This window comes from Engystomops pustulosus, chromosome 8 (assembly GCF_040894005.1).
Source record: "Engystomops pustulosus chromosome 8, aEngPut4.maternal, whole genome shotgun sequence".
NCBI classification, from domain to species: Eukaryota; Metazoa; Chordata; class Amphibia; order Anura; family Leptodactylidae; genus Engystomops; species Engystomops pustulosus.
The window spans coordinates 120,014,377-120,036,127 of NC_092418.1; the positions used below are offsets into that span (position 1 = coordinate 120,014,377).

A 21,751-nucleotide genomic window follows, 5' to 3' on the forward strand; every position below is an offset into this window, starting at 1 on the left:
GGATGGGTGACTAAATACACACCCTGTATTGGAAATACAGGATAGGAAGGGGTATACATCTGTTGTCCACCATCTTGGGGGAAGGGACAGAGGAGAGACTTATAAGGGGATGATAGTGGAGGATAGAAAGAAGAAATCTTCCATGGAAACCAGCTAGGAAAGGAAGAAGAAAATCTTCCCTACAGACCAACTAGGAAAGGAGAAGGAATCTGCCCTGAATACCAGCAAGGAAGGGAGAAGGAGCTAGGAGGATCACCCCACAGACTATATCACCTTCCCGGATTGGGCTGAGTACCTGTATCTCTGTACCCCTGCTTCCCTGTTTCCATCTATTAACCTATCTCTGTACCCCTGCTTCCCTGTTTCCATCTATTAACCTATCTCTGTACCCCTGCTTCCCTGTTTCCATCTATTAACCTATCTCTATACCCCTGCTTCCCTGTTTCCATCTATTAACCTATCTCTGTACCCCTGCTTCCCTGTTTCCAACTATTAACCTATCTCTGTACCCCTGCTTTTCTGTCAATCTCCCTGTCCCCCTTCGTTCTCTGTAATAATAGGGATAGTTAGGTGTAAAGCTCATTATATGTGTGTGTGTGTGTGTGTGTTTATATGCATTGTGGTGGGTTGGATTCTGTGGGTTTGTGGGTATTGTGATTAACATTGTATACTTCTAGTGTGTTAATAAATATTATTGGTATTAACCCTGAGTGTGGTAAATTATAGTGTACAATACAGAGACTAGAAACAGAAGATATAAAATATAGTAAACAGTACAACGAGGAAGGTAGTGATATTAATCGTTATATTGCACAACAATTTATAGAACTACGTAGGTCCCACAACAGCGACGCGTTACCGTGTTCATTTATCAGGTGCGATCGGCGCTGCTATGGAAAGTTACACAGTTACTTTTTTTTGTGTGCATTTTCATTATACAGCGTTGAGTCATAGTAATAAATGTGGTGCAAACTGCGACTAAGCACAACCCACCTCTATAGGTGCAGAGATTTATTAAGTGTTGGACAAAGTGCAGCCGCGATACAAAAATGGCGCAAACACTTCATACATACACGTGCACGATCCAAAGACAGAAAAACTGGCACAGACACAATGATATCTGATCTGGGGGTAAATTGTCTTTAGAGGACAATATGGAAGCTGAGCTGTGGTGATGTATAAATATCAGATATATAGATTTATATTCATGAAAATGTAAGATGTGACCGATACTCTCACAGAAACAATGGGAAAGGCCTAGAACCAGGGGAAGAGACAACAATAACCATCCCTTATACACATTCTCTAAGGTGGAGGATGGGAGTCACACAGAGACATTCGGCCTAGTAAACACTTGTAAATGAAGTTATTGAGCTCCATGAGAAAGACACATCCTGCTCACAGTTGTCTGAGGAGGGGATGATAAACCCATAACAAAGGAGAACAATGAGGGCATCACAAGTGCTGGGTCCGGCTGATTAGGAAGTGGCACCGACGCCCTTCATTTACATGGGAGGAAGTTCTCTCACCATTAGGGTGGGACATCTCCCAGAGGGGCAGACCAAGGGCTATAAGAGACCCAAGCAGGACTCACATGAGGAGAACTTCTTGGAGGAAGAACCTGGAGGAGCTTGGACTGAGACCCTGACTGGACACGGAGCAGATCTATGTATGTATCTATAGACTGAATGGTGTGTAGATGTTTTACCAGGGGCTTTTCTTATAGAAATTCTTATTCTTCACCAGAAATTAATGTATCTCTGGATGGAAATATTTTTACATGAGATATTGATGTCCATATTTATTTCCCAGTAGCAAAGTTTAACATGGATGGAAGTGACACTGAGGAGAAGATGATCCCCAAGGTGGAGGAAGAAGAGGAGGAGGAGGAGGAGGAGAAGGGAGCCTGGGAAGGAGGACATGACGCTGGGGCCACGGACCCCCAGGATGGTGAGTACTGATGGACTTATCAGTCATTACTTTCTAGCACTGATCCTCCTCTGTTCTCCTTTCTTTCCTCTTCCCCAAAATGTGTCCTAGAACCTGATTGGTAATTGTGTTTTCAGGGTTATGAGCCAGATAATAGATCTGTGTTACAGAATAAATTGTACCTGATATACTATAGGGGAAAGTGTGTGGATGAAGGCGCAGGGATGTAGAGGTACTGGGGTGCTGGGATGTGGAGGTATATGAGAGCAGGGATGTAGAGGTATAGGGGTGCAGGGATGTAGAGGTATAGGGGTGCAGGGATGTAGAGGAATAAAGGCGCAGAGATGTAGAGGTATAGGGGTGCAGGGATGTAGAGGTATATGGGTGCAGGGATGTAGAGGTATAGGGGTGCAGATATGTAGAGGTATATGGGGTGCAGGGATGTAGAGGTATATGGGGTGCAGGGGTGTAGAGGTATAGGGGCACAGGGATGTAGAGGTATAGAGGTGCAGGGATGTAGAGGTATAGGGGTGCAGGGATGTAGAGGTATAGAGGTGCAGGGATGTAGAGGTATAGGGGTGCAGATATGTAGAGGTATAGGGGTGCAGATATGTAGAGGTATAGGGGTGCAGGGATGTAGAGGTACTGGTGTACGGGGATGTAGAGGTATAGGGGTGCAGGGATGTAAAGGTATTGGGGTGCAGGGATGTAGAGGTTTAGGGGTACAGGGATGTAGAGGTGTAGGGGTGCAGGGATGTAGAGGTATAGAGGTGTAGGGGTGCAGGGATGTAGAGGTATAGGGGTGCAGGGATGTAGAGGTATAGGGGGCAGGGATGTAGAGGTATAGGGGCGCAGGGATGTAGAGGTATAGGGGTGCAGGGATGTAGAGGTATAGGGGTGCAGGGATGTAGGGGTATAGTGTAGGTTGACTAATAACTTACCTTGGGACACAAGGATAAAATCCTATCAAAATGTAGAATATACACAATTTACATTGAAAACTGAGATGTTGGACAAGACAGATTTTTGCTTTTTATAAAGAAATGTCTTAATATAGTCGTCATCAGAGGGTCTTAACCCCTTCGGGACTCGGCCTATTTTGGCCTTTAGGACGCGGCCCCTAAAAGGTCCTGTGTCATTATAAGTGGTTATAGCTGTGGAACGCTATGAGATATCCGGGGGATTTTGAGATGGTTTTCTCGTGACACATTGTACCTCAAATTAGTTTGGATGAAATCTTTTGTGTTCAGTTATGAAAAAAACGAAATTCGGCAAAAATTTGGAAAAAATCTTTATTTTCAAAGTTCTAAATTCTCTACTTTTGATGCAGATAGTCCTAGCACCCAAATAAATTCATAACTTCCATTTCCCAAATGTCTGCTTTATGTTGGATGGTATTTTAAGATTCCACATATTTTACTGGAATGTTATGAGGCTCAGAATTTGGGGCCATTTTTCAATTTTTTTGGAAAATCACCAGAACCCGTATTTATAGGGACCTGCTCAGCTTCTAATTGACTGTGAGAGGCCTAAATAATAGCGAGACTCGTAAATTACCCCATTATGGAAACTACACCCCTCAACGTATGAAAAACTACTTTTAAGAAGTTTGTTAACCCTTTAGGTGTTTTTCAGGGGTTAAAACAAAATGGAGGTGGAGTCTGTAAATTGTAATATTTTTTCACAGTACAGGCGGTCCCCAGGTTACACACAGGATAGGGTCTGTAGGTTTGTTCTTAAGTTGAATCTGTATGTAAGTCAGAACTGTATACTTTATAATTGTAGCCCCAGACAAATTTTTTCTGGTCTCTGTGACAACTGAATTTTAAAAATGTTGGATTGTCATAAGAACCAGGAGTAACACTAAAGCTTCATTACAGACGCCTGTGATATCTGTTACAGCTGATTATTGTAACCTAGGGCTAAAGTACAGGAAATTACCAACATCCAGAGGTCCGTTTGTAACTAGGGCTCGTCTGTAAGTCGGGTGTTCTTAAGTAGGGGACCGCCTGTACACTCATTTTGGGTGGAAAATTAATCATTTGCAATGGATTAAATGAAAACAAAGTTTGATACCCAATTTCTCCCAAGTGCTGATGCCCCATATGTGGTGGTACCTGCTGTACGGGCCCACGGCCGGGCATAGAAGGGGAGGAGCATAGAACAGGGGGAGGAGCATAGAAGGGAAGGAGGCGCCATCCAGAGCAGATTTACATTGTTACATTGTACAGGCTATCATTTTTTTTTCTTTTTTAATGTGGACCTATAGGGGCTTATTTATTTACCACATGAGATGCACTTTTCTGATACATGATGTTGGGGCATCTATAGCTAATTGGTGGGGTTTTATTAACTCTTTGTTGGTGGAGGAAATGAAAATCATTGATTTTTAGGAAGATTTTATTTGGGGGGGGGGGGTGTTTATTCTATGGGTCGCCACGATCACGAAAATACCTCATTTATATAATTTCTTTATTTTACCCCATTTTTACTGAATAAAAAGTAATTTGGCGAAAATCTTGTTAATTTTAGCCTCTCCGTCTTTTTATATGCAGAACTTTTTCCATTTTTTCGGCTGACAAATCTGGTTAAGAGCTTATTTTTTGCGAGAAGCTTTGTTCTTTTTAGTGGTCTTATTTTAGGGTGTGTAACTTTTTTTATCACTTTTTAGAGCATTTTTTTAAATGGTATTAATTAAAAATTATTTTTTTCGGAACGTTTTTTGCGGGTTTTTTTGCAGAGTTTACTGTGCGGGTCCAGTAACAATTCTGTTTTATTGTAAAGATTGTTACGGATGCGGCAATACCAAATATGTGGGGGGTCGTGTGTTTGTGTTTTTTATACTTTATTAAGTGTTTTTATGGAAAAGGGACATTTTAGGGACTTATATTCTTTAGTTATTTATTTTTTATTTCTTCTAATGTTTAAACTTTAGTGTTTTTCACTTTTTATTACTTCTACAAACGTGAAATCTTCTCCTCTCTAGAGGAGAGAGATTTTATCAGCGTAATAATCACTGACCCTGTTATTCCCGGCAGATGCCATCGCCCAGAGCTCAGAGGAACATCTGATGTCTACAGATATCACAGCAGATGATTGTGAGATTACACAAGATACGTATAAAAATGGCGCCAGAAAAACGGATTTACCCTCCGCCCTTCCCAGCAATGACCCATCATCTGATCCTATTACATTGGGCTTCTGTTCTGATACATCCCAGACTAAGAGGAAGAAAAGAAGCCGCCAAAGAGGAGACGGACAACTAAGAGCTTCCGCTGGGCAGAAGACATTTTCATGTTCAGAATGTGTCAAATGTTTCAGGTTTAAATCATTACTTATTAGACATGAGAGAATTCACACGGGAGAGAAGCCATATCTATGTTTAGTATGTGGAAAAGGTTTTAGAGAGAAAAGAAATCTTTGTAAACATGAGAGAATTCACACGGGGGAGAAGCGACATTCATGTTCAGAATGTGGCAAAGGCTTTACAGATAAAAAAGATCTTTATAGACACCAGAGAATTCACACAGGGGAGAAGCCATTTTCATGCTCTGAATGCAGCAGATGTTTTCCCAGTAACGCACATCTTATACTACACCAAAGGGTTCACACAGGGGAGAAGCCATTTTCATGTTCAGAATGTGGTAAATGTTTTACTACTAAAAGAGAACTTGTAAACCATCAGAGAACTCACACAGGAGAGAAGCCATTTTCATGTTCAGAATGTAGAAAATCTTTTACTGTGAAATCAAACCTTGTTATCCATCAGAGAATTCATACAGGGGAGAAGCCATTTTCATGTCCCGAATGTGGTAAATGTTTTAGGTTGAGAGAAGATTTTGTAAACCATCAGAGAATTCACACAGGAGAGAAGCCATTTTCATGTCCCGAATGTGGTAAATGTTTCAGGTGGAAAAAAGATTTTGTAAACCATCAGAGAACTCACACAGGGGAAAAGCCATTTTCATGTTCAGAATGTGGAAAATCTTTTACTGTGAAATCAAGCCTTGTTAGCCATCAGAAAATTCACACAGGGGAGAAGCCATTTTCATGTCCAGAATGTGGTAAATGTTTTAGGATGAAAGCAGATCTTTTAAACCATCAGAAACTTCACACAGGGGAGAAGCCATTTTCATGTCCCGAATGTGGTAAATGTTTTAGAATGAAAGCAGAACTAGTAAACCATCAGAGAATTCACACAGGCGAGAAGCCATTTTCATGTCCCGAATGTGGTAAAAGTTTTAGTTTGAAATATGAACTTGTAAAACATCAGAAACTTCACACAGGGGAGAAGCCATTTTCATGTTCAGAATGTGGGAAATGTTTTACTCTGAAATCCAGCCTTGTTAGCCATGAGAGAATTCACACAGGGGAGAAGCCATTTTCATGCTCTGAATGTGGAAAATGTTTCGCTCACAAATCAGGTCTTGCTGCACATCATAGAATGCACACAGGTGAGAAGCCATAGTTGTGTTCAGACTGTGGGAAATGCTTTGCTGAGAAAATAAATCTGTTACAACACCGGAGAATTCACACAGCTGAAAAATCATTTTCATATTCTTAAATATTTTATAGAAAATATACAGAGAGAGGGAAAAAATTATATTTAGAATATCACAAAAATGTAACTTTCATTTAGAGCTTTTTATACAGAAGAGAAGCCACACTAGGGAGAAGCCACACAGGGGAGAAGCCACACAGGGAGAAGCCATTTACTTCTTTCATGGTGACTGTGGTCCCAGCTGCCACAAGTTCCTACCCGGTAGTTTTAGGCTGATCTCTCACCTTCCTCAGGATCACGGATGCCCCACGAGTCATTTTGTATTTCATCCATATTTTAATAACTGGTCTGTAGGAGCCGGAACTCTTAATGGTTGGTAGGAGATCAAATACTTGTATATCTCAGCAGAATGCTAATAAATTTTATACAATGTGATTTCTGGATTTGATTTTTTGATGTTCTATCTCTCAATGTTCACATTAAAGGGGTTGTCTGGTTGTAGTAAGTGGATGGGGCGGCCCCTTCATATCTATGGAGCTGATGGAGATCGCTGAGTACAGCGCTTGGCAATCTCTGTCAGCTCCATAGAGAGTAACGTGGGGGGTGGGCACACTTGTGTGATCAGCTGCTCCGCTCATCTCGGGGGTACATCGGACCCCTGTTCTCATGATCTGTGGGGTCCCATCACTGAGGCCCCACCAATCAGTAAATTAGGCTAAGCATAGAGCCTAACCGGACGACCCCTTTAACCTACCCTTAAAATTATAGACTGTTTGTGTCAGTGGGCGACCCCCCCAGCCGCTGTATGTGTATATACTGTATATGTGCATTTCAATGAATAACAAGCTCAACTATTGAGGAACAGAAAATGATGATTGTTGCCACATTTCATTTTTGTAGTTTTTAATTAATTTTCTTACTTTTTAGGTTACAGCTTCCTCTATGTTCTGGGGACAGGAGGGGGATAATTTGGATATTTATGTGTGAATTCTGTGAGGGTATATAGTATATAGTATATAGCAAGGCCTTATCAGATGTGAACCTCACTCCAAGTAATCACTAAAAGAGCGACAATTCACCTAATGGTGAAAGAACTTCCCTTATGTAAATGAAGGGAGTTGGTGCTGCCCTGAGGCTGAGTATTTTTGTCCTTTGTTATGGGATCATCCTCCCCTCCCACAATTAATAAGGCATCTTTGTAATGGAAACTTCATTTACAAGTGTTTACAAGGATGAATGTGTAATTCAACATCCTGAACAATGGGAAAAGCAAATCCCTGCAGACGTGACGGCTCCCAGGCCATGTGACTGCCATGTCCTGGAAATGACTTTCCGGAATAAGGGAATATCCTACTACAAAGCAGCTCATTTACTTACCTGGTCCGCGAAGTTCAGCGAAAGTGCATTGACTGACGAGAATGTACTCTGCCGCGATTCACTAAGATCGTGCACCCCATATCCTGCATGTGTCGCTTCCCCACTCAGGTCCCCGGAGTTCACCTTCTGCTTCCTGGTGCATGTAGGTGCATTGTCTTGCGATACAATTTGCAAGTTGAATCCCGCGCTCAGACGTCAGACGGCACGCCCCCCAATTTGTGTCGCATGGAGACGATCCGATCGCATGCGACACAATCCCAGTGCAGACTCCTGTTAAATACCTGCCGTGCAATCCCCAAAAACGGCACAAAGTCTGAAATATGAAACATCTAGAGATATATTTATTCCTTGTGAAATTTCAATTAGTTACAGACCACAGTAATCCTGTCCCGGGTTAAACCTGGGTAGAGTCTGACCCAGAGGTACTTAGTATTTGTATGTAATACCCCTGTCAGTAGCTAATAGAAGTGGCTCCTCTGTTTCTTTCAGTGCACAGGATCAGCTTATTCCATTAACCCCTTAACACTCTGCGCCGTAGCTGTACTGCGCTGAGTCCCGCTAATAGCAGCTCATTAGTCCCGTAGCAGCTACTGCGCAGAGACGATGCCGGTTCAGCTTACTGCTGCTGATTACCGCTGACATCCCCCGACCCCCGATGTCGGTTCGGCTCCTGTGCAGGGCTGAACTGGCATCGGGGGTCACGGGATGTCAGCGGTAAACACCCGTGGTCGGAGTGGGCTCCGATCGCGGGTGTTTAACCCGTTAAATGGCGCGGTAAATGCGACCGTGGCATTTAGCATGCCTTCTGGGGGTCTTACCCCCACGATCGGCGCCCCCGCGCCGTTTTCTGTGGCGCCGATCGCTGCTATGGCAACTCTGGGGTCCGATCGGGACCCCAGAGAAGCCTGAAGGCAGTACCTTTAAGATGGCATCTGTGACGTGCATGTGCATAGGCTGACACTGCTAATACCCTGCAATGGGGAGGGTGTCTACACATAACAATTCCACACTTTTTCAATTGATCAGTGGATTTAATTGGTTTTACACTTGGCGCATTTTTCACCCAGGAAAAAGGGAATATTCATGTTATTCGTCATCACATCAGGTGTTTTCTCGGTTAGATATGGCCCTGACCAATAGTAAGGCCTTAAATCTAACTGAAAAGATCACATTTGGGCTTAGAAGGGTCTCGGATCACGCACCACTGAAAGTTTCTATAAAATTGGGTGTACACCGGTCCTTTCGCGTTCCAGTGGCGGCTTCTCAGACGAGCGTTCGGGTCTTCATGCGATTCATGAAGGTCCTGCGCCTGATGTCCACCAGGTGGCGCTGCTGCGCCGAAGTGCCCCGGAGTTCATCGTCGTCATCGTGGTGCATGTGAGTATGGCCTGTGCAACCAATTTTTGTTTTTTTAAATGCGGCGGTTTTTCCGAATTAGTCGGGTTTTCGTTCGGCCACGCCCCCCGATTTCCGTCACGTGCATGCCAGCGCCGATGCGCCACAAACCGATCGCGTGCGCCAAAATCCCAAGGAAAATCGGCGCAAATCGGAAATATTCGGGTAACACGTCAGGAAAACGCGAATCGGGCCCTTAGTAAATGACCCCCAATAAGTCTAATGAGATAAGAATCTCTCCCACGTGGTTAGGGGTGTTAGGTCAACAGGACCGATTCATTAATAATTTGGAATCTTTTTTTTCACGTCATGAAGACTCGGCAGGAAAAGACATAGTTTGGGACACGGCAAAAGCCTTTATAAGGGGGGAATACAAAGCACAATTATGCCACTATAAGTCACAATAAAATAGGGGGTTACAGGAATTAGAAGAGGCTTTCCTCAGGCAGCCGTTTCAAGTTAATAGACAGGCTTAGGAGGAATCCCGGCAGTGTTACACTGAGCTGCTAAAAAATCAGGCTGATAGGAAAATTTCGGCTCAGGCCAGAAAAAGCGGCCTGCAGGCAAATGCCTCGGGGAAAATGTTGGCTAACCTTGTTAGGAATAACAAGGAGAAAGCACATATTCACTGCATTAAAATACAAGGTGGTGGTTACACGGCTAAACCGGAGCAACAGCCATATGAGAAGGGGGGATTTGGACTACCAGACCTGAGAAAGTATTTTCTTATCTCCCAGACAAAGTATATCTCGTTCTGGGACAAAACCCCCTTTGCATCTGCCTGCAATCCTCAATTAAAGATTTATGGATATAATGTTTTGGAAACCCTTAAGACAGAAATCTGGAGAGTACCTAAAATAGAAACTATTTTCCCGACCTTACATCTGATGCTAGAAACTTGGAAAGAGCTTAAGTTCCAATCTAATAACACAGGTCTCCTATCAATATCCCCTATATGGGGTAATAGGAAGTGGAACATAACGTAAAATATATTAAACAATTCTTCGACAATGGGGTTTTCAAATCTTTCCAGCGACTACAGCAGGAGTATGGGAATGGCATTGCGGGATACTATACATATTTACAAATTAAACATTGGTGGAAAACATTGGATAGGTCAGTGAGTGCCCCGGAGGAGCTACCCCCACTCCTGCTAGGCACTAAATTCAAAAGCTATAAGATATTAAGATGCTGGCCCGCGAATGAGAAAGGTAATAACTTAAAGAGAATAATAAATAAATGGGTCGGAGAGTTGGGGATTTTGGAGGAAAATGTTCGGGAAAAGGTGTTCTTAGATGTGAGGAGGGTCTTCACTATCCCCGCCCATCGCCAGGCCCAATTGTTTATCTTGAATCGAATCTACTACACACCAAACATTATCAAGATTTGGGGCTAGGATTTTCCACTGTAATAGATGCGGTTTCGAGGAGGCAGATGACATCCATCTGTTGTGGTTTTGTCAAAGGATCAGAATTTTCTGGAGGGGGGTATTGGTGGAGATAAAGTAGATCTTCAATGTTACCATCCACGATACATTACAGGCTTGTGTCTTGGGTATTCTAGACGAAGGCTACTATTTGCCACAAGATTCTGCCTCGCTCGAAAATGGATGGCTAAAGATACTCCGACAACTGGAATGTGGCAGCGGGTTGTCAATAATATTATCCTAGTTGATGGCTTCGCTAAAACACTGAGAGGGGATTTCGGTATAGAAAAAATACGTATTGATTGGCGGCCATGGATAAATAAAACGTTTTGTAGAGAGGAAGATAGGATATTAGGTGCACGAGAAGGTTGCTGTTAAGGCTGGGGAATCAGGGGAGAGAGAGTCTTTTCTCTTTTGTTCTTTTTTGTTTGGGGCTCGTGGGAGGGGAAGGGGAGTGGGATGGGTTTCTATAATTAAAAGCATTGGATCTAGGGATTAAGAGGGACATTATACATTCACATGTATTGTTAAGAGAGATGACAGATATATTTGGCAAAGAGAACATAATAAGTTATTGTATTGGAAGACCGGCTGTCAAACTCAAACAGAAAAGTTTTATTGTATCAGTTGTTGACAATTTTATGCTGTCTTATATTTGAAAATGGATGTCTATACTGTATTTTGTATACGCTTTTTTCCAATAAAAGTAAAAAAAAATAATAATAATAATAATATTGCCCTGCAATACATAAGTATTGCAGGATATTATCATGAACAAGCAATGAGATGACTGCCTGTTCATGTCCCATGGTGGATCAAGTAAAAAAAGGAAAAAAAAAGTTTTTCAATAAAAAATAACTTTATAAATCAGTAAAAATGCCCATAAGCCCCAAAACATATAAAGAGACATATAACGCTCAAAAAAGTCTAAATCATAACACAAACCCCACACATATAGTATCACCGCGTCCGTAACAATCCGTAGAATAAAACTAAATAACTATTGAACCCGTACGATGAACGCCGTAAAAAATTCTAAAAACCAGCCAAAAATTATGATTTTTACCTATTGAATCCCACTTAAAATGGAATAAAAAGTGATCAAAAAAACATATGTACTCCAGAATGATACTGCTGCAAAGTACAACATGTCCTGCAAAACAAGCCATCAACCAGCTCTGTAGCCAAAAAAGTAACAATGTTCTGCCACTTGGAAGACGGCGATGCAAAAATGATAGATTTTCCCCCACATTAGCGTTTTATTTGGCAAATTTAGTAAAACATAAGAAAAAATATTCATGTCTGGTCCCCGTAATCGTATCGCCCCATAGAATAAAGATAACAGGATTATTAGGTTATACGGGGAACACCAAAAAAAAAAAGAAGTAAGAAATCCAGTACAGAATTGATGCTTTTCTACTCGTGACCTCAAAAAAAATTCCTAAATTTTCAACAATAGGGGATACCAACCCCAAAATGGTAACACTGGAAAAAGCATCTCATCCCGCAAAAAAATGCCATCACATGACCCCAATAACGAAAAAGCGAAAATTTTATAGCCTACAAAAGGGGCCAATGAGGAAACTAAAATCCTGGCAGCTGCAGGTCCCTCCTTCCCTTCTGCGCCTCGCTGTGCCCCCATAACACAAGTAACGGCCACATGTGGGGGGTCGCTGCACTCAGGAGAAATTGAAGAACAAATTTTATGGTGAGTTTTCTCTTTTTATCTTTTGGAAATGTGTAAATTTTAGGACTAAATGAACGTATATCCGACAAAATTTGACCATTGTAAATTTCACCTCCATTTTGATTCAATTACTATCTCAAGGGGTTAACAATCTTTGTAAATGCTGTTTCTGATACTTTGCGTGGGCAGATTTGAAAATGGCTTGGTTATATAGGGGGTTTTAATGCTAAATATGTAAAATTTGATTTCAAACAGTATTTATCCGCAAAAGAGTAAATTCTGAAAATACGGAAAATCGCTATTCGATTTGTAAGCCGCGTGACGTCAAAATAAATTATCCAAACATTTCAAAAATTATGAAAATGTAAAGTAGACATATGGGAAATGTTATTCGGCAACTTATTTAGGTGGTAAATCTTCTGCCTGAAAACGCAATGATTTAGAATTTCGAAAATGGCAAATTTTTCTAAAAATTCCAAATTTTTTCATTTTTTTGTAAATAAACGCAAAACTTATCGGCCAAAATTTACCACTAAAATGAAGCACAACATGTGGGGGAAAAAAAATCTCAGAATTGCTTTGATAAGTAACAGTGTTCAAAAGTTATAACCATATAAAGAGACGCAGGTCAGAATCCAAAAAATGGGACTGAGCCTTAAGCTGTAAAATGGCCGCGTCCTTAAGGGGTTAAAAGAGTTCCCACAATCCAGGACATAAATCCCGTGTGCTGGGCCATGGAAACTCTTTGTATGGAATAACCCAGACCAGAGTATATCTTTAGGGATGAAATTGCCGAGGCCAAACTATACTCCTCCAGTGCAGAATATTCCCCTCTAACATGAAACCAGTTCCTAGTGTGATCCTTCTACGAAGAAATTGTCATGGCGGCTCTGGGAAAATGCCAACTCGGACAATAAGATGTAGTTCATGTACAGGTGGAGACTCCAGCACCCAAAATTGTCAGTTAAAATGCAAAAATGTATTTGGCATGGTTAAAAAAAACACAATGAAAAAAAACATAATGGGGGTCATTTACTAAGGGCCCGATTCGCGTTTTCCCAACGTATTACCCGAATATTTCCGATTTGCGCCGATTTCCCCTGAATTGCCCAGGGATTTTGCCGCACGCGATCGGATTTTGGTGCATCGGCGCTGGCATGCACGCCACGGAAATCGGGGGGCGTGGCCGAACGAAAACCTGACGGATTCGGAAAAACCGCCGCATTTAAAACTAAAAATCTGTCGCGGAGCTTGCAATTATATTCACTCGGCCCGGTTCAGTGAACTCCAGTGCGTTCCGATGCTTTTCAGCGCAGCAGCGCCACCTGGTGGACAGCGGAGGAACTACCTTAAAAAATCCCGGCCGGACCCAAATCCAGCACAGAGAACGCGCCGCTGGATCACGAATGGTCCGGGTAAGTAAATCTGCCCCAATGAGGTGAAGTGCGAGAGAACGAGGCTCCCGCTGACAGCTCTGCTATTCCTTGTGGATTAGTTGATTTGTAACCAGGTCAAATCATTTTTTGTGCTTTAACTGAATACCGTATTTTCCGGGCCATTAGGCGCACCGGAATATAAGGCGCATTAGTCCGATGCGCCTTATATATGTAATAATTCCATATATATGGCGCATCGGACTATAAGGCGCAGGGTCGGGGGCGTGGCGGAGGTCCGGGGGCGGAGCGGAGACCCGACGGGACGCGACGCCGAGAAGAGACGCGGCGACGCGGGGAAGGTGAGTGGGGAAGGTGAGGGGGAGGTGGAGGAGGGCAGCGGACCATACTTACATAGGTCCCCGCTACCGGAGACAGAAGTTGTTCGTGCCGCGTGGTCTGCAGTTCCCGCTGGAGATCTGCTGTCTCCGGTCTCCGGTAGCGGGGACCTATGTAAGTATGGTCCGCTGCCCTGTGCCATACATAGGACGCACCGGACTATAAGACGCACTTTGGATTTCCAAGGAAATCCAAGGCTTTTAAGTGCGCCTTATAGTCCGGAAAATACGGTATTTAGAAAGCCGGAGTTTCCACATTTCTATGGGATTTTTGGTGGTGATGTCCACATTACTGGGTCCCCAGGAGAGGCAGGAGAGGAGGCCGCGCTGTGTGGTTGTGTTCTCTGTGTATTTGGCTGTAAACAGTATATAGTGACATTTATGTTATGTGTCGTGTATTTTAGCTGTAAGAATCTGTGAGGCTTGTATGTTACTTCTGTGATGTATAAAGTTATTGGGGCTTTGGGAAATGGCAGAGAATAAGCGGCTGGATAGAAATGTTTGAGTAACACAACAAGGAGATTAGATGATGCAGAGAACTCGGTAAAAGTTCATTTATCTGAGAGTGGACCCAAAACTGGACATGAATGAAGAACATCTAGAGCCTTAATAAAACACAATAACAAATGTCCTTCTACGTATAGTCTGAGGTCAGAAAAATTGTGCAACATTCATCAACTGGGAAAAAGATGATAACATTGACCCAGATATATAAAAGTGGTGTCATCTGCCCCGGTGCAGTTTTCCTCTTCCTGTGCAGGTTGTGCCGGATAATTCATAGCGACGCGTCACCGCGTTCATTTATCAGGTGCGATCGGCGCTGCTATGGAAAGTTACACAGTTACTTTTTTTTGTGTGCATTTTCATTATACAGCGTTGAGTCGTAGTAATAAATGTGGTGCAAACTGCGACTAAGCACAACCCACCTCTATAGGTGCAGAGATTTATTAAGTGTTGGACAAAGTGCAGCCGCGACACAAAAATGGCACAAACACTTCATACATACACGTGCACGCTCCAAAGACAGAAAAACTGGCACAGACACAATGATATCTGATCTGGGGGTAAATTGTCTTTAGAGGACAATATGGAAGCTGAGCTGTGGTGATGTATAAATATCAGATATATAGATTTATATTCATCAAAGTGTAAGATGTGACCGATACTCTCACAGAAACAATGGGAAAGGCCTAGAACCAGGGGAAGAGACAACAATAACCATCCCTTATACACATTCTCTAAGGTGGAGGATGGGAGTCACACAGAGACATTCGGCCTAGTAAACACTTGTAAATGAAGTTATTGAGCTCCATGAGAAAGACACATCCTGCTCACAGTTGTCTGAGGAGGGGATGATAAACCCAGAACAAAGGAGAACAATGAAGGAGTCACAAGTGCTGGGCCCGGCTGATTAGGAAGTGGCACTTACGCCCTTCATTTACATGGAAGGAAGTTCTCTCACCATTAGGGTGGGACATCTCCCAGAGGGGCAGACCAAGGGGTATAAGAGACCCAAGCAGGACTCACATGAGGAGAACTTCTTGGAGGAAGAACCTGGAGGAGCTTGGACTGAGACCCTGACTGGACACGGAGCAGATCTATGTATGTATCTATAGACTGAATGGTGTGTAGATGTTTTACCAGGGGCTTTTCTTATAGAAATTCTTATTCTTCACCAGAAATTAATGTATCTCTGGAGGGAAATATTTTACATGAGATGTTGATGTCCATATTTATTTCCCAGTAGCAAAGTTTAACATGGATGGAAGTGACACTGAGGAGAAGATGATCCCCAAGGTGGAGGAAGAAGAGGCAAAGGAGGAGGAGGAGGAGGGAGCCTGGGAAGGAGGACATGACGCTGGGGCCGGGGACCCCCAGGATGGTGAGAACTGATGGACTTATCAGTCATTACTTTCTAGCACTGATCCTCCTCTGTTCTCCTTTCTTTCCTCTTCCCCAAAATGTGTCCTAGAACCTGATTGGTGATTGTGTTTTCAGGGTTTTGAGCCAGATAATAGATCTGTGTTACAGAATAAATTGTACCTGATATACTATAGGGGAAAGTGTGTGGATGAAGGCGCAGGGATGTAGAGGTACTGGGGTGCTGGGATGTGGAGGTATATGAGAGCAGGGATGTAGAGGTATAGGGGTGCAGGGATGTAGAGGTATAGGGGTGCAGGGATGTAGAGGAATAAAGGCGCAGAGATGTAGAGGTATAGGGGTGCAGGGATGTAGAGGTATAGGGGTGCAGGGATGTAGAGGTATAGGGGTGCAGGGATGTAGAGTTATTGGGGTGCAGGGATGTAGAGGTATAGGGGTGCAGGGATGTAGAGGTATAGGGGTGCAGGGATGTAGAGGTATAGGGGCGCAGGGATGTAGAGGTATAGGGGTGCAGGGATGTGGAGGTATATGAGAGCAGGGATGTAGAGGTATAGGGGTGCAGGGATGTAGAGGAATAAAGGCGCAGAGATGTAGAGGTATAGGGGTGCAGGGATGTAGAGGTATATGGGTGCAGGGATGTAGAGGTATAGGGGTGCAGAGATGTAGAGGTATAGGGGTGCAGAGATGTAGAGGTATAGGGGTGCAGATATGTAGAGGTATAGGGGTTCAGGGGTGTAGAGGTATAGTGGTGCAGGGATGTAGAGGAATAGGGGTGCAGGGATGTAGAGGTATAGGGGTGTAGAGGGGTAGGGGCGCAGGGGTGTAGAGATATAGGGGTGCAGGGGTGTAGAGATATAGGGGTGCAGGGATGTAGAGGTATAGAGGTGCAGGGATGTAGAGGTATAGGGGCGCAGGGATGTAGAGAGGTAGGAGCGCAGGGATGTAGAGGTATAGGGGTGCAGAGATGTAGAGGTATAGGGGTGCAGGGATGTAGAGGGGTAGGGGCACAGGGATGTAGAGAGGTAGGGGCGCAGGGATGTAGAGGTATAGGGGTGCAGGGATGTAGAGGTATAGGGGTGCAGGGGTGTAGAGGTATAGGGGTGCAGGGATGTAGGGTATAGGGGTGCAGGGATGTAGAGATATAGGGGTGCAGGGGTGTAGAGGTATAGGGGTGCAGGGGTGTAGAGGTATAGGGGTGCAGGGGTGTAGAGGTATAGGGGTGCAGGGATATAGAGGTATAGGGGTGCAGGGATGTAGAGGTATAGGGGTGCAGGGATGTAGAGGTATAGGGGTGCAGGGATGTAGGGGTGTAGGGGTGCAGGGATGTAGAGATATAGGGGTGCAGGGATGTAGAGATATAGGGGTGCAGGGATGTAGAGGTATAGGGGTGCAGGGATGTAGAGGTATAGGGGCGCAGGGATGTAGAGGTGTAGGGGTGCAGGGATGTAGAGGTATAGGGGTGCAGGGATGTAGAGGTATAGGGGTGCAGGGATGTAGAGGTATAGGGGTGCAGATATGTAGAGGTATAGGGGTTCAGGGGTGTAGAGGTATAGTGGTGCAGGGATGTAGAGGAATAGGGGTGCAGGGATGTAGAGGTATAGGGGTGTAGAGGGGTAGGGGCGCAGGGGTGTAGAGATATAGGGGTGCATGGGTGTAGAGATATAGGGATGCAGGGATGTAGAGGTATAGGGGTGCAGGGATGTAGAGGTATAGGGGCGCAGGGATGTAGAGAGGTAGGAGCGCAGGGATGTAGAGGTATAGGGGTGCAGAGATGTAGAGGTATAGGGGTGCAGGGATGTAGAGGGGTAGGGGCGCAGGGATGTAGAGAGGTAGGGGCGCAGGGATGTAGAGGTATAGGGGTGCAGGGATGTAGAGGTATAGGGGTGCAGGGGTGTAGAGGTATAGGGGTGCAGGGATGTAGAGGTATAGGGGCGCAGGGATGTAGAGGTATAGGGGTGCAGGGATGTAGAGGTATAGGGGTGAAGGGGTATAGTGAAGACTGACTAAGAACTTACCTTAGGACATAAGGATAAATTCCTATCACTGGGTCTCATTTTGCTTAATTGGAAAATGTAGAATTTACACAATTTACACTGAAAACTGAGATGTTGGACAAGACAGATTTTAGCTTTTTATAAAGAAATGTATAATATAGTCGTCATCAAAGGATCTTAAACAACCTAGAAGACACCTGAATGGTATATACACAGACAACTTATATACAACCGGAGGGCAATAAACTAAAGCTGAGGCACGACAAGCGAGCGCTGGCTCTTATCTGCTCGTGGCCTCCAGGTCAGAGGTCGGGGTCAATCTCTGCAACAATTTATACTCCAATTCTTTCCTTCCTCTTTCCCTTAAATCTATAAATGTTGTGAGTTTTCTGTATTATGGATAAGATCATGTCTGACGAGGAGAACTCGTATTCTCCAAAGCTCCATCATCAAACATACTCAGTCTCAGAAAGCCACGGCCTGATTTCTCCGCTCTTCTCCTCTCTCTGCCCAACATGGGACAAGTCTCCACTACTTGTATAAAATATTATTATCATTAGAGATTTTATCAGCGTAATAATCACTGATCCTGTTATTCCCGGCAGATGCCATCGCCCAGAGCTCAGAGGAACATCTGATGTCTACAGATATCACAGCAGATGATTGTGAGATTACACAAGATACATATAAAAATGGCGCCAGAAAAACGGATTTACCCTCCGCCATTCCCAGCAATGACCCATCATCTGATCCTATTACATTGGGCTTCTGTTCTGATACATCCCAGACTAAGAGGAAGAAAAGAAGCCGCCACAGAGGAGACGGACAACTAAGAGCTTGCACTGGGCAGAAGACATTTTCATGTTCAGAATGTGTCAAATGTTTCAGGTTTAAATCATTACTTATTAGACATGAGAGAACTCACACGGGAGAGAAGCCATATCTATGTTTAGTATGTGGCAAAAGTTTTACAGATAAAAAAGATCTTTATAGACACCAGAGAATTCACACAGGGGAGAAGTTATTTTCATGCTCTGAATGCAGCAGATGTTTTGCCAATAAAGCAGATCTTAAACTACACCAAAGAATTCACACAGGGGAGAAGCCATTTTCAAGTTCAGAATGTGGTAAATGTTTTACTACTAAAAGAGAACTTGTAAACCATCAGAGAACTCACACAGGAGAGAAGCCGTTTTCATGTTCAGAATGTGATAAACGTTTCAGTTTTAAATCATCACTTATTAGACATGAGAGAATTCACACGGGAGAGAAGCCATATTTATGTTTAGTATGTGGAAAAGGTTTTATAGAGAAAAGAGATCTTTGTAAACATGAGAGAATTCACACAGGGGAGAAACCATTTTCATGTTCAGAATGTGGAAAATATTTTACAGTGAAATCAAGCCTTGTTATCCATCAGAGAATTCACACAGGAGAGAAGCCATTTTCATGTCCCGAATGTGGTAAATGTTTTAGGTTGAAAGAAGATTTTGTAAACCATCAGAGAATTCACACAGGAGAGAAGCCATATTCATGTCCCAAATGTGGTAAATGTTTTAGGTGGAAAGGAGATTTTGTAAACCATCAGCGAATTCACACAGGAGAGAAACCATTTTTATGTTCAGAATGTGGAAAATCTTTTATTGCAAAATCAAGCCTTGTTAGGCATCAGAGAATTCACACAGGGGAGAAGCCATTTTCATGTCCCGAATGTTGTAAATGTTTTAGGATAAAATCAGAACTTTTAAACCATCAGAAAATTCACACAGGAGAGAAGCCATTTTCATGCCCCGAATGTGGTAAAAGTTTTAGGATAAAAGCAGAACTTGTAAAACATAAGAGAATTCACACAGGAGAAAAGCCATTTTCATGTGTCATATGTGGTAAATGTTTTTCTATAAACAAAAGTCTTGAAATCCATAAGAAAATTCACACAGGGGAGAAGCCATTTTCATGTTCAGAATGTGGGAAATGTTTTATTCAGAAATCAGACCTTGTTAACCATGAGAGAATTCACACAGGGGAGAAGCCATTTTCATGTTCTGAATGTGGAAAATGTTTCGCTCACAAATCAGGTCTTGCTGCACATCATAGAATGCACAAAGGCGAGAAGCCATAGTTGTGTTCAGATTGTGGGAAATGCTTTGCTGAGAAAAGAAATCTGTTACAACACCAGAGAATTCACACAGCTGAAAAAACATTTTCATATTCTTAAATATTTTATAGAAAATATACAGAGAATTAACATTGAGGGGAAAAAATGATATTTAGAATGTCACAAAAATGTAACTTTCATTTAGAGCTTTTTATACAGAAGAGAAGCCACACTAGGGAGAAGCCACACAGGGGAAAAAGCCATGCACTTCTTTCATGGTGACTGTGGTCCCAGCTGCTACAAGTTCCTACCCGGTAGTTTTAGGCTGATCTCTCACCTTCCTTATGATCATGGATGCCCCACGAGTCATTGTGTATTTCATCCATATTTTAATAACTGGTCTGTAGGAGCCGGAGCTCTTAATGGTTGGTAGGAGATCAAATACTTGTTTATCTCAGCAGAATGCAAATAAATTTCCCTCCTACGCCAGGAGATCGATTGCTTGCTCAGTAAAAAGAAAGGCCCCCTCCACCAATTCCAGGTCCTCCTGGGCGCTGCTCAATGTCACATGTACAGTTATTCCCATCGGCCGCGTTTTCTCTCGCCGCCTTTCGTTAGTCATAAAAGGCACGTGCAACATCCCCCACCGGGGCCTAGCCTTTTCTCGGGGCCTGGAGTCAGCCGGGGCCCGCAGTACCTGAGTGGCTGGCGGTTGCGGCCTAGGCACGCTAGTGTCACGGTGCTTGGTATGGGGAACCGGAGGGCTGTCCTACAGCCTGGCAGGTGGTGTGTGCAAGAAATGATGAGGGAGAGGCTGCTATAGTGGATCTCCCTGGGGCAACCCTTTGGGGTCTGGAGTATGAGTCCCAGTGTAGTGGACAGGGTGCCCGTAGTAGCAGGGACCAGACAGAGGCAGAGGTTGAACGAAAACAACTTACAGTTCTTTATTGGAACCAACAGCAGGCAACGTGCCAAACGATTCCTTACAGATGGCGGTCTTACTGAGAGTGATCGTGGAGAGTGAACCTCAGGAGTTGGGTCACCAGCCTGGATGTAGGGGCAGGCTGGGATGTAGCTGTGTCCAACACTGGAAGCTGCAGCTTTTTCCTGGATTGGTTGAGATGATGGTGGACTGACACGGTACCTCTCACTGTGTGCTCTGTAGAGGCTCTGGCCTTCTCTCTCAGAGCTGGGCCTAAAGCTTGTTGCTAAGAGCTGTTTCTCAGTCAGGAGCTGAGCCTAAAGAGCTGCTCAAGAGGTGAGAGCTCAGCACTAGCTCCCTGTCAGCACTAGCTCCCTGTCAGCACTAGCTCCCTGTCAGCACTAGCTCCCTGTCAGCACTAGCTCCCTGTCAGCACTCACTCCTCTAACTGACTGCACTGACTGTTGGCACTCTCCAACCGTCACTTCTCCTCCTGGTCAGGTGGTCTCACTCTCCAATCACACTCCAGTTACAAAGGTGAAACATCATTGGATGACATCAGTAAACAGGTTAACCCTTGCCTATTCAGGCAGCATCTACCGCTGTATATTACCTCTTGGTGTACTGAATGGTACAAGGGGCTTATTCACAACTACTCCTCTGCCATGCACATTGGCAGGGATATTGCACACGCTTTACCCTAACCATTTCATCAGGATTACCAGCCCCCTGACACATGATTTGCAAGTTTAGCGGGTATTCTTGCAGGATTT

General features: G+C 43.7%; 2 pseudogenes; one reads left to right on the forward strand and one right to left on the reverse strand.

The window, feature by feature from the left end:
- The window catches only part of LOC140075963 (uncharacterized), a 290,951-nt pseudogene that overhangs the window by 46,366 nt on the left and 222,834 nt on the right, over nucleotides 1-21,751 (reverse strand).
- LOC140075539 (uncharacterized) lies at nucleotides 1,510-20,176 on the forward strand (annotated as a pseudogene).